The 10,095-nt window shown below is 47.4% G+C and overlaps 1 long non-coding RNA gene across 1 annotated transcript; it reads right to left on the bottom strand.

Moving 5' to 3' along the window:
• Positions 1-261: 261 nt before the first annotated feature.
• LOC115186221 (uncharacterized) lies at positions 262-5,101 on the bottom strand. The gene is made up of 3 exons (XR_003875652.1): positions 4,757-5,101; positions 470-622; positions 262-405 (listed from the first exon to the last, which is right to left on the bottom strand). It is a non-coding gene; the product is annotated as an uncharacterized LOC115186221 (long non-coding RNA).
• Positions 5,102-10,095: the final 4,994 nt, after the last annotated feature.

Genomic DNA, 10,095 nt, shown 5'->3' with positions numbered 1-10,095 from the left:
TTATGTTGTTATTATGTTGTCACTATGTTGTCATTATGTTGTCATTATGTTGTCACTATGTTGTCATTATGTTGTTATTATGTTGTCATTATGTTGTTATTATGTTGTCACTATGTTGTTATTATGTTGTCATTATGTTGTCACTATGTTGTCATTATGTTGTCACTATGTTGTCACTATGTTGTCATTATGTTGTCACTATGTTGTCACTATGTTGTAACTATGTTGTAACTATGTTGTCACTATGTTGTTAATATGTTGTCACTACGCTGTCACTACGCTGTCACTATCTAAAGGCAGAGGCTGAACCGTGTGACTGACCTCTTTCAGCTGGTCGGTGCTCCCGCAGGAGGCCGACCTCTTGTGGCTCCCCCGCCTCCTCTCATCCGCCCAGGCCCTGGGGGTCTGACACCACAGAGAGAGACAGGTGAGACGCATACAAACCACACACACTCATACACACACTCACCTGAGTGGCCTTGTCCCTCATGCAGGGAGTGTGGTGGGCGTGGCTTCCGTCCTGAGGCCGGGGACCAATCAGGTAAGAGCCAGGGAGCGTGCCCAGTAGGGGCCACAGCTGGGAGGAGCCAGAGGATGTGGGAGGAGCTGAATCAGCTGCTCTCTGCAGAAAGACAGGAGGAGAAGAAGAGAGGGGGAATATAAGAACATTTCATTCTAACAAATTAGCAAAGAGTTGTTTGTAAACAGCCCTTGTGTAAGTAAACAAACATTAGCTATGTCAACAGAAAGCCTATCTACCCAGGGCCCAGAGCGACCCTATGAGCATCTGTTGGCTGGGGATAGGGTCTGGGCCAGATAGACAAATGGTTTGACCCTCTGTCTGTCTGTCCAATCCCTAACCATCCACAGGCCTATGGTAAAGCTCATTCTACTGTGAGATGCTCAGACTGAGGCAGGTGCCCCACTGATGTACACCATCAATACAATACACACTAACCATCAAACCCAGCCATATAAACCCTTAGCCATCATACAGACCATCCAATCCCAGCCATATAAACCCTTACCCATCATACAGACCATCCAGCCCAGCCATATAAACCCTTAGCCATCATACAGACCATCCAACCAGCCATATAAACCCTTAGCCATCATACAGACCATCCAACCAGCCATATAAACCCTAACCCATCATACAGACCATCCAACCCAGCCATATAAACCCTAACCCATCATACAGACCATCAAACCCAGCCATATAAACCCTTAGCCATCATACAGACCATCCAACCCAGCCATATAAACCCTTAGCCATCATACAGACCCTCCAACCCAGCCATATAAACCCTTAGCCATCATACAGACCATCCAACCAGCCATATAAACCCTTAGCCATCATACAGACCATCCAACCAGCCATATAAACCCTTAGCCATCATACAGACCATCCAACCCAGCCATATAAACCCTTAGCCATCATACAGACCATCCAACCCGCCATATAAACCCTTAGCCATCATACAGACCCTCCAACCCAGCCATATAAACCCTTAGCCATCATACAGACCATCCAACCCAGCCATATAAACCCTTAGCCATCATACAGACCATCCAACCCAGCCATATAAACCCTTAGCCATTATACAGACCATCCAACCCAGCCATATAAACCCTTAGCCATCATACAGACCATCCAACCCAGCCATATAAACCCTTAGCCATCATACAGACCATCCAACCCAGCCATATAAACCCTTACCCATCATACAGACCATCCAACCCAGCCATATAAACCCTTAGCCATCATACATACCATCCAACCCAGCCATATAAACCCTTAGCCATCATACAGACCATCCAACCCAGACATATAAACCCTTAGCCATCATACAGACCATCTAACCCAGCCGTATAAACCCTAACCCATCATACAGACCATCCAACCAGACATATAAACCCTTAGCCATCATACAGACCATCCAACCAGCCATATAAACCCTTAGCCATCATACAGACCATCCAAACAGCCATATAAACCCTTAGTCATCATACAGACCATCCAACCCAGCCATATAAACCCTTAGCCATCATACAGACCATCCAACCCAGCTATATAAACCCTTAGCCATCATACAGACCATCCAACCCAGCCATATAAACCCTTAGCCATCATACAGACCATCCAACCCAGCCATATAAACCCTTAGCCATCATACAGACCAAATAACCCAGCCGTATAAACCCTAACCCATCATACAGACCATCCAACCAGCCATATAAACCCTTAGCCATCATACAGACCATCCAACCCAGCCATATAAACCCTTAGCCATCATACAGATCATCCAGCCCAGCCATATAAAACCCTTAGCCATCATACAGACCATCCAACCCAGCCATATAAACCCTTAGCCATCATACAGACCATCCAACCCAGCCATATAAACCCTTAGCCATCATACAGACCCTCCAACCCAGCCATATAAACCCTTAGCCATCATACAGACCATCCAACCCAGCCATATAAACCCTTAGCCATCATACAGACCATCCAACCAGCCATATAAACCCTTAGCCATCATACAGACCATCCAACCCAGCCGTATAAACCCTAACCCATCATACAGACCATCCAACCCAGCCATATAAACCCTAACCCATCATACAGACCATCCAACCAGCCATATAAACCCTTAGCCATCATACAGACCATCCAGCCCAGCCATATAAACCCTTACCCATCATACAGACCATCCAACCCAGCCATATAAACCCTAACCCATCATACAGACCATCCAACCAGCCATATAAACCCTTAGCCATCATACAGACCATCCAGCCCAGCCATATAAACCCTTAGCCATCATACAGACCATCCAACCAGCCATATAAACCCTTAGCCATCATACAGACCATCCAACCCAGCCATATAAACCCTAACCCATCATACAGACCATCCAACCCAGCCATATAAACCCTTTGCCATCATACAGACCCTCCAACCCAGCCATATAAACCCTTAGCCATCATACAGACCATCCAACCCAGCCATATAAACCCTTAGCCATCATACAGACCATCCAACCCAGCCATATAAACCCTTAGCCATCATACAGACCATCCAACCAGCCATATAAACCCTTAGCCATCATACAGACCATCCAACCCAGCCATATAAACCCTTAGCCATCATACAGACCATCCAACCAGCCATATAAACCCTAACCCATCATACAGACCATCCAACCAGCCATATAAACCCTTAGCCATCATACAGACCATCCAACCAGCCATATAAACCCTTAGCCATCATACAGACCATCCAACCCAGCCATATTAACCCTTACCCATCATACAGACCATCCAACCCAGCCATATAAACCCTTAGCCATCATACAGACCATCCAACCCAGCCATATAAACCCTTAGCCATCATACAGACCATCCAACCCAGCCATATAAACCCTTAGCCATCATACAGACCATCCAACCCAGCCATATAAACCCTTAGCCATCATACAGACCATCCAACCAGCCATAAAACCCTAACCCATCATACAGACCATCCAACCCAGCCTCTCTACCCCCTGTCCCCAGATATCCTCCTGTCCCCAGATATCCTCCTGTCCCCAGATATCCTCCTGTCCCCAGATATCCCCTGTCCCCAGATATCCCCCTGTCCCCAGATATCCCCCTGTCCCCAGATATCCTCCTGTCCCCAGATATCCTCCTGTCCCCAGATATCCCCTGTCCCCAGATATCCTCCTGTCCCCAGATATCCTCCTGTCCCCAGATATCCCCCTGTCCCCAGATATCCTCCTGTCCCCAGATATCCTCCTGTCCCCAGATATCCTCCTGTCCCCAGATATCCTCCTGTCTCCTCTACCCCCTGTCCCCAGATATCCTCCTGTCCCCAGATATCCTCCTGTCCCCAGATATCCCCCTGTCCCCAGATATCTTCCTGTCTCCTCTACCACCCCGTCCCCAGATATCCCCCTGTCCCCAGATATCCTCCTGTCCCCAATATCCTCCTGTCCCCAGATATCCTCCTGTCCCCAGATATCCCCTGTCCCCAGATATCCTCCTGTCTCCCTACCCCTGTCCCCAGATATCCCCTGTCCCCAGATATTCTCCTGTCCCCAGACCCCTCTACCCCCTGTCCCTCTACCCCCTGTCCCCTCTACCCCCTGTCTCCTCTACCCCCTGTCTCCTCTACCCCCTGTCCCCAGATATCCTTCTGTCCCTCTACCCCCTGTCCCCTCTACCCCTGTCCCCAGATATCCCCCTGTCCCCTCTACCCCCTGTCCCTCTACCCCCTGTCCCCTCTACCCCCTGTCCCTCTACCCCCTGTCCCCTCTACCCTGTTTAGATGAAGAAACAAGCTGGGTCTGCTATGATTGTCATGCTGCTCAGATGAACCCGAACACAAGAGAGAGAGAGCTGGTCCAGCAGAGAAGCTATATTTGGCAGTAGAGCCCTCCCTTTCCCTCAGAACCAAGCATCACTGTTGCTATGGGACTAGGGCACTTCATACTGCATATCTGGATCCAAACACAAACCAGATGCCAACAATGTGCTCTCTCTTTCTCTCTCTCCCCTCTTTCTCCCCCTCTCTCTCTCTGCAGGACCACACTCTTAAACATGGGACAACAACATGATACAGTAGTCATCACTATTAAGAACACACAGCCATGATCAAGAGAAGATAAATGATAAATGTATGATCAATGCCGAGCCGTGCATTCATTACCGGTAGTATTATCCGGTTGATAATCCGGTCCAGTGATTGGCTCACCTGTGAAGAGGCCTTGTGATGGAGGGTACGTGCCCAGCAGCGAGGCGAGAGATGAGACCTGCCGCTAATCTGGAGACGAGACTGGGGGGGATCAGGGGAGAGGAACCGGGAGAGGAACCGGGAGAGGGACCGGGAGAGGAACCGGGAGAGGGACCGGGAGAGGAACCGGGAGAGGGCGACAGCGGAGCAGAGATGTCGGAGACGGAGACGATAGACACAAACAAGCAGTAATGAACAGATGGCTCGTGGATGCGCATAGAGAGGTTGCTATGGGCGTTGCTGTAGCCTGCCGTCCTGAAACGCGCGGTGTTGTTGATCGATGAGCAGTCCGTTTTTGTCGTGATGGTGAAATATATCATCCGATGAAAATGATGTAAATATTTCAGATAGCGAGGATCCACGTTGCAGATTAGCGCGGAGAATATCAGGGAAATAACAGGGCTGGAAGATCCTTTGCTTTGCAGAGCGGAGAGAGACCGTCACAGCGGATCCCGTGCGTGGCTTTTGTCGTAGCGAGTCACCGCGCGGCTCGTGCTGATGCTGCAGTTGCTAGGGCGCGTGGTGCAGATGATCTGCACCGACCAAGGCGCGCGTGTGCGGGGCGAGATTTACCGTATAAATAACAGTGCGGTGGTTTCCATGCGGACTGGGGCTGCGTTTCAGACCGTCTATAAAACCCACCGGTCTATACGGGTTTAACAGTCACGGAAACGGATTATTTTCCGTTACAGAACAAAAACAATGCCTGAAATCAAATAGACTTTGAGGCAGTTGTCAGCAACACACAATATAACGTGTAAAGTCCATGATCCAGGGTCAGGCTCACTTGGGGAGACGATTTCTCATAGTGATGTTTTTGAAGCTCTATGTGCCTTAGAGTTGTGAAGTGTATGACAGCAGTGTAGCGATAGTAGTATGTATGTAATAACGCGTAGTTTTATCCCTCCATCGCATACATCTGTCCCATAGGGATTTCACCAGAGGACAGGAACAAAAGGAAAAACACTGTTACGTTTTAAACCAAGTTTGACGAGAGGTTGTGAAAGGTCATGAAATTACCTTTCAAATGATATATAATATAACCCGACGGTGAAAGCACCAGCTACAACGAGCCTAGTGTTTAAACATCGCCCATATTGTGCCTTTGGCATTAGAAGGTTGGAAGGTTAACCACAGAATTCCATGTAATGTGTTTGGATTGTAACTTCCGCGATAGAGGCACCACGTTAAAACAAGCACAGCTGTGTGTTTGGATTGTAACTTCCGCGATAGAGGCACCACGTTAAAACAAGCACAGCTGTGTGCTGGGATTGTAACTTCCGCGATAGAGGCACCACGTTAAAACAAGCACAGCTGTGTGTTTGGATTGTAACTTCCGCGATAGAGGCACCACGTTAAAACAAGCACAGCTGTGTGTTTGGATTGTAACTTCCGCGATAGAGGCACCACGTTAAAACAAGCACAGCTGTGTGTTTGGATTGTAACTTCCGCGATAGAGGCACCACGTTAAAACAAGCACAGCTGTGTGCTGGGATTGTAACTTCCGCGATAGAGGCACCACGTTAAAACAAGCACAGCTGTGTGTTTGGATTGTAACTTCCGCGATAGAGGCACCACGTTAAAACAAGCACAGCTGTGTGTTTGGATTGTAACTTCCGCGATAGAGGCACCACGTTAAAACAAGCACAGCTGTGTGTTTGGATTGTAACTTCCGCGATAGAGGCACCACGTTAAAACAAGCACCTGTGTGCTGGGATTGTAACTTCCGCGATAGAGGCACCACGTTCAAACAAGCACAGCTGTGTGTTTGGATTGTAACTTCCACGATAGAGGCACCACGTTAAAACAAGCACAGCTAGAACAGGGTTTAGATTTGCAGATACAGGGTCATCACGGAATCCACTCGTTAATGCCCAGTTCATGTGCTACTCAGAAACTAGGAACCTCCGAGTTGGAATGAATAGTTATTTGTGTAGAGCTTCCTATTGGTTAACTCTGATACTTCCCAAGTGGGAAACTGGGGATCACACTGGATATCTGTATCTACATTGTTCAGGATATCTGACGTTTGATTAGATATGAGGAATAGACAGACATGCTCCAGATACACACGTCCTTCATTTCATACGGATTACAACCCAGCTACGAGCTGTCCAGTGGCAAGAGCCTACCAGACTAGCTAAATATCAAATCAAATGTATTTATATAGCCCTTCTTACATCAGCTGATATCTCAAAGTGCTGTACAGAAACCCAGCCTAAAACCCCAAACAGCTAGCAATGCAGGTGTAGAAGCACAGTGGCTAGGAAAAACTCCCTAGAAAGGCCAGAACCTAGGAAGAAACCTAGAGAGGAACCAGGCTATGAGGGGTGGCCAGTCCTCTTCTGGCTGTGCCGGGTGGAGATTAGAAACCTAGAGAGGAACCAGGCTATGAGGGGTGGCCAGTCCTCTTCTGGCTGTGCCGGGTGGAGATTATAACAGAACATGGCCAAGATGTTCAAATGTTCATAAATGACCAGCAGGGTCAAATAATAATAATCACAGTGAACAGGTCAGGGTTCCATAGCTGGGGACACGCAGGGCCTGGGTTAGCCTCCACATCACCCGGGGAACAGAGGATGAGGGTACGGCTAAAGGCTAACAAAAGACCTGCCTTGTTGTTTGTGTTGTTAAGGCAGAGCATCGGTTTATTATAGACAGACTTCTCCCCATTTTAGCGACTACTGCATCAACATGTTTTGACCAAGACAGTTTACAATCTAGTGTTACTCCAAGCAGTTTAGTCATCTCCACTTGCTCAATAAATGAAGGAGCTGAGTTGGCTAAGGTGCCCCAAAGCTTTTCATTCTTTATATAATTAATCTTTGTTCCATAGTGGAGTCTTTTATTTAGTTTAGTCACATGGTTTCTCAATTTGCAGTACGTTTACCAATCGGTTGTGCAGCCAGACCTATATGCCATTCCTTTTGCCTCATCCCTCTCAACCATAAAATGTTTCAATCCCTCATCAATCCACGGGGATTTAACCGTTTTTACAGTCATTTTCTTAATGGGTGCTTATTAGTAACTGGAATCAATTTCATAAATGTGTCCAGTGCAGCGTCTGGTTGCTCCTCATTACACACCACAGACCAGCACATATTCTTCACATCATCAACATATGAACTTATTGTATGACCTCTTATACACTATATTAGGCCCAGCCTTTGGAACTTTGGTTTTCCTAGATATGGCTACTATATTGTGATCACTACATCCTATGGATTTGGATACTGCTTTAAAGCAAATATCTGCAGAGTTAGTAAATATGTGATCAATACATGTTGATGATTTCATTCCTGTGCTTTTTGTAACTACCCTGGTAGGTTGACTGATATCCAGGTTGCAGGCTCTGGTTACAGTTTGAAGTGTTTTCCTGAGTGGGGCAGCTTGATGAGAGCCAGTCAATATTTAAATCACCCAGAAAATATACTTCTCTGTTGATATCACATACATTATCAAGCATTTCCAAGGGTTTAGGGCTAACCCTCCAAGGGGTTAGGATTGGGGCTAACCCTCCAAGGGGTTAGGATTGGGGCTAACCCTCCAAGGGGTTAGGATTGGGGCTAACCCTCCAAGGGGTTAGGATTGGGGCTAACCCTCCAAGGGGTTAGGATTGGGGCTAACGCTCTAAGGGGTTAGGGTTAAGGTTGGGACTAACGCTCCAAGTGGTTAGGATTAGGATTAACCGTCCAAGGGGTTAGGATTAACTCTCCAAGGGGTTAGGGTTAAGGGCTAACCCTCCAAGGGGTTAGGGCTAACCCTCCAAGGTGTTAGGATTGGGGCTAACCCTCCAAGGGGTTAGGGCTAACCTTTCAAGGTGTTAGGTTTGGGGCTAACCCTCCAAGGGGTTAAGGGCTAACCCTCCAAGGGGTTAAGGGCTAACCCTCCAAGGTGTTAGGTTAAGGGCTAACCCTCCAAGGGGTTAGGATTGGGGCTAACCCTCCAAGGGGTTAATATTGGGGCTAACCCTCCAAGGGGTTAAGGTTAAGGGCTAACCCTCCAAGGGGTTAGGGCTAACCTTTCAAGGTGTTAGATTTGGGGCTAACCCTCCAAGGGGTTAGGGCTAACCCTCCAAGGTGTTAAGTTTGGGGCTAACCCTCCAAGGGGTTAAGGTTAAGGGCTAACCCTCCAAGGTGTTAAGTTTGGGGCTAACCCTCCAAGGGGTTAAGGTTGGGGCTAACCCTCCAAGGGGTTAGGATTGGGGCTAACCCTCCAAGGGGTTAGGGCTAACCTTTCAAGGTGTTAGGTTTGGGGCTAACTCTCCAAGGGGTTAGGATTAACTCTCCAAGGAGTTAGGATTAACTCTCCAAGTGGTTAGGGTTAGGATTAACTCTCTAAGGGGTTAGGGTTAGTATTAACTCTCCAAGGGGTTAGGGTTAGGATTAACTCTCCAAGGGGTTAGGGTTAGGATTAACTCTCCAAGGGGTTAGGATTAACTCTCCAAGGAGTTAGGATTAGGATTAACTCTCCAAGGGGTTAGGGTTAGGATTAACTCTCCAAGGGGTTAGGGTTAGGATTAACTCTCCAAGGGGTTAGGATTAACTCTCCAAGGGGTTAGGGTTAGGATTAACCCTCCAAGGGGTTAGGATTAACTCTCCAAGGGGTTAGGGTTAACCTTCCAAGGAGTTAGGGTTAGGATTAACTCTCCAAGGGGTTAGGATTAACTCTCCAAGAGGTTAGGATTAACTCTCCAAGGGGTTAGGATTAACTCTCCAAGGGGTTAGGGTTAACTCTCCAAGGGGTTAGGGTTAACCTTCCAAGGAGTTAGGGTTAGGATTAACTCTCCAAGGGGTTAGGATTAACTCTCCAAGAGGTTAGGATTAACTCTCCAAGGGGTTAGGGTTAACCTTCCAAGGAGTTAGGGTTAGGATTAACTCTCCAAGGGGTTAGGATTAACTCTCCAAGAGGTTAGGATTAACTCTCCAAGGGGTTAGGATTAACTCTCCAAGGGGTTAGGGTTAACCCTCCAAGGGGTTAGGATTAACCCTCCAAGGGGTTAGGATTAACTCTCCAAGGGGTTAGGGTTAACCCTCCAAGAGGTACTATAGACACACACATCAAACGTTCAATGTATAATTTGTCCATTATGTGAGACATTCTAGTTGTGCAAATGTAATGTTCATAATGCTGTAACCGCCCTGGCTAGCTACCACCTTCTAACAGGGGAAGGGAGAGGAGATACCTAATCACCTTCTAACAGGGGAAGGGAGAGGAGATACCTAATCACCTTCTAACAGGGAAATAATTTATTTTATGATCATTTATTACCTATATAACTATAACTATACCACTATAAC

The sequence above is a fragment of the Salmo trutta genome, unplaced genomic scaffold, assembly GCF_901001165.1.
Source record: "Salmo trutta unplaced genomic scaffold, fSalTru1.1, whole genome shotgun sequence".
NCBI classification, from domain to species: domain Eukaryota; kingdom Metazoa; phylum Chordata; class Actinopteri; order Salmoniformes; family Salmonidae; genus Salmo; species Salmo trutta.
The sequence above is the reverse complement of the archived record's forward strand: the minus strand, read 5'-3'. Positions and strand labels throughout refer to the sequence as shown.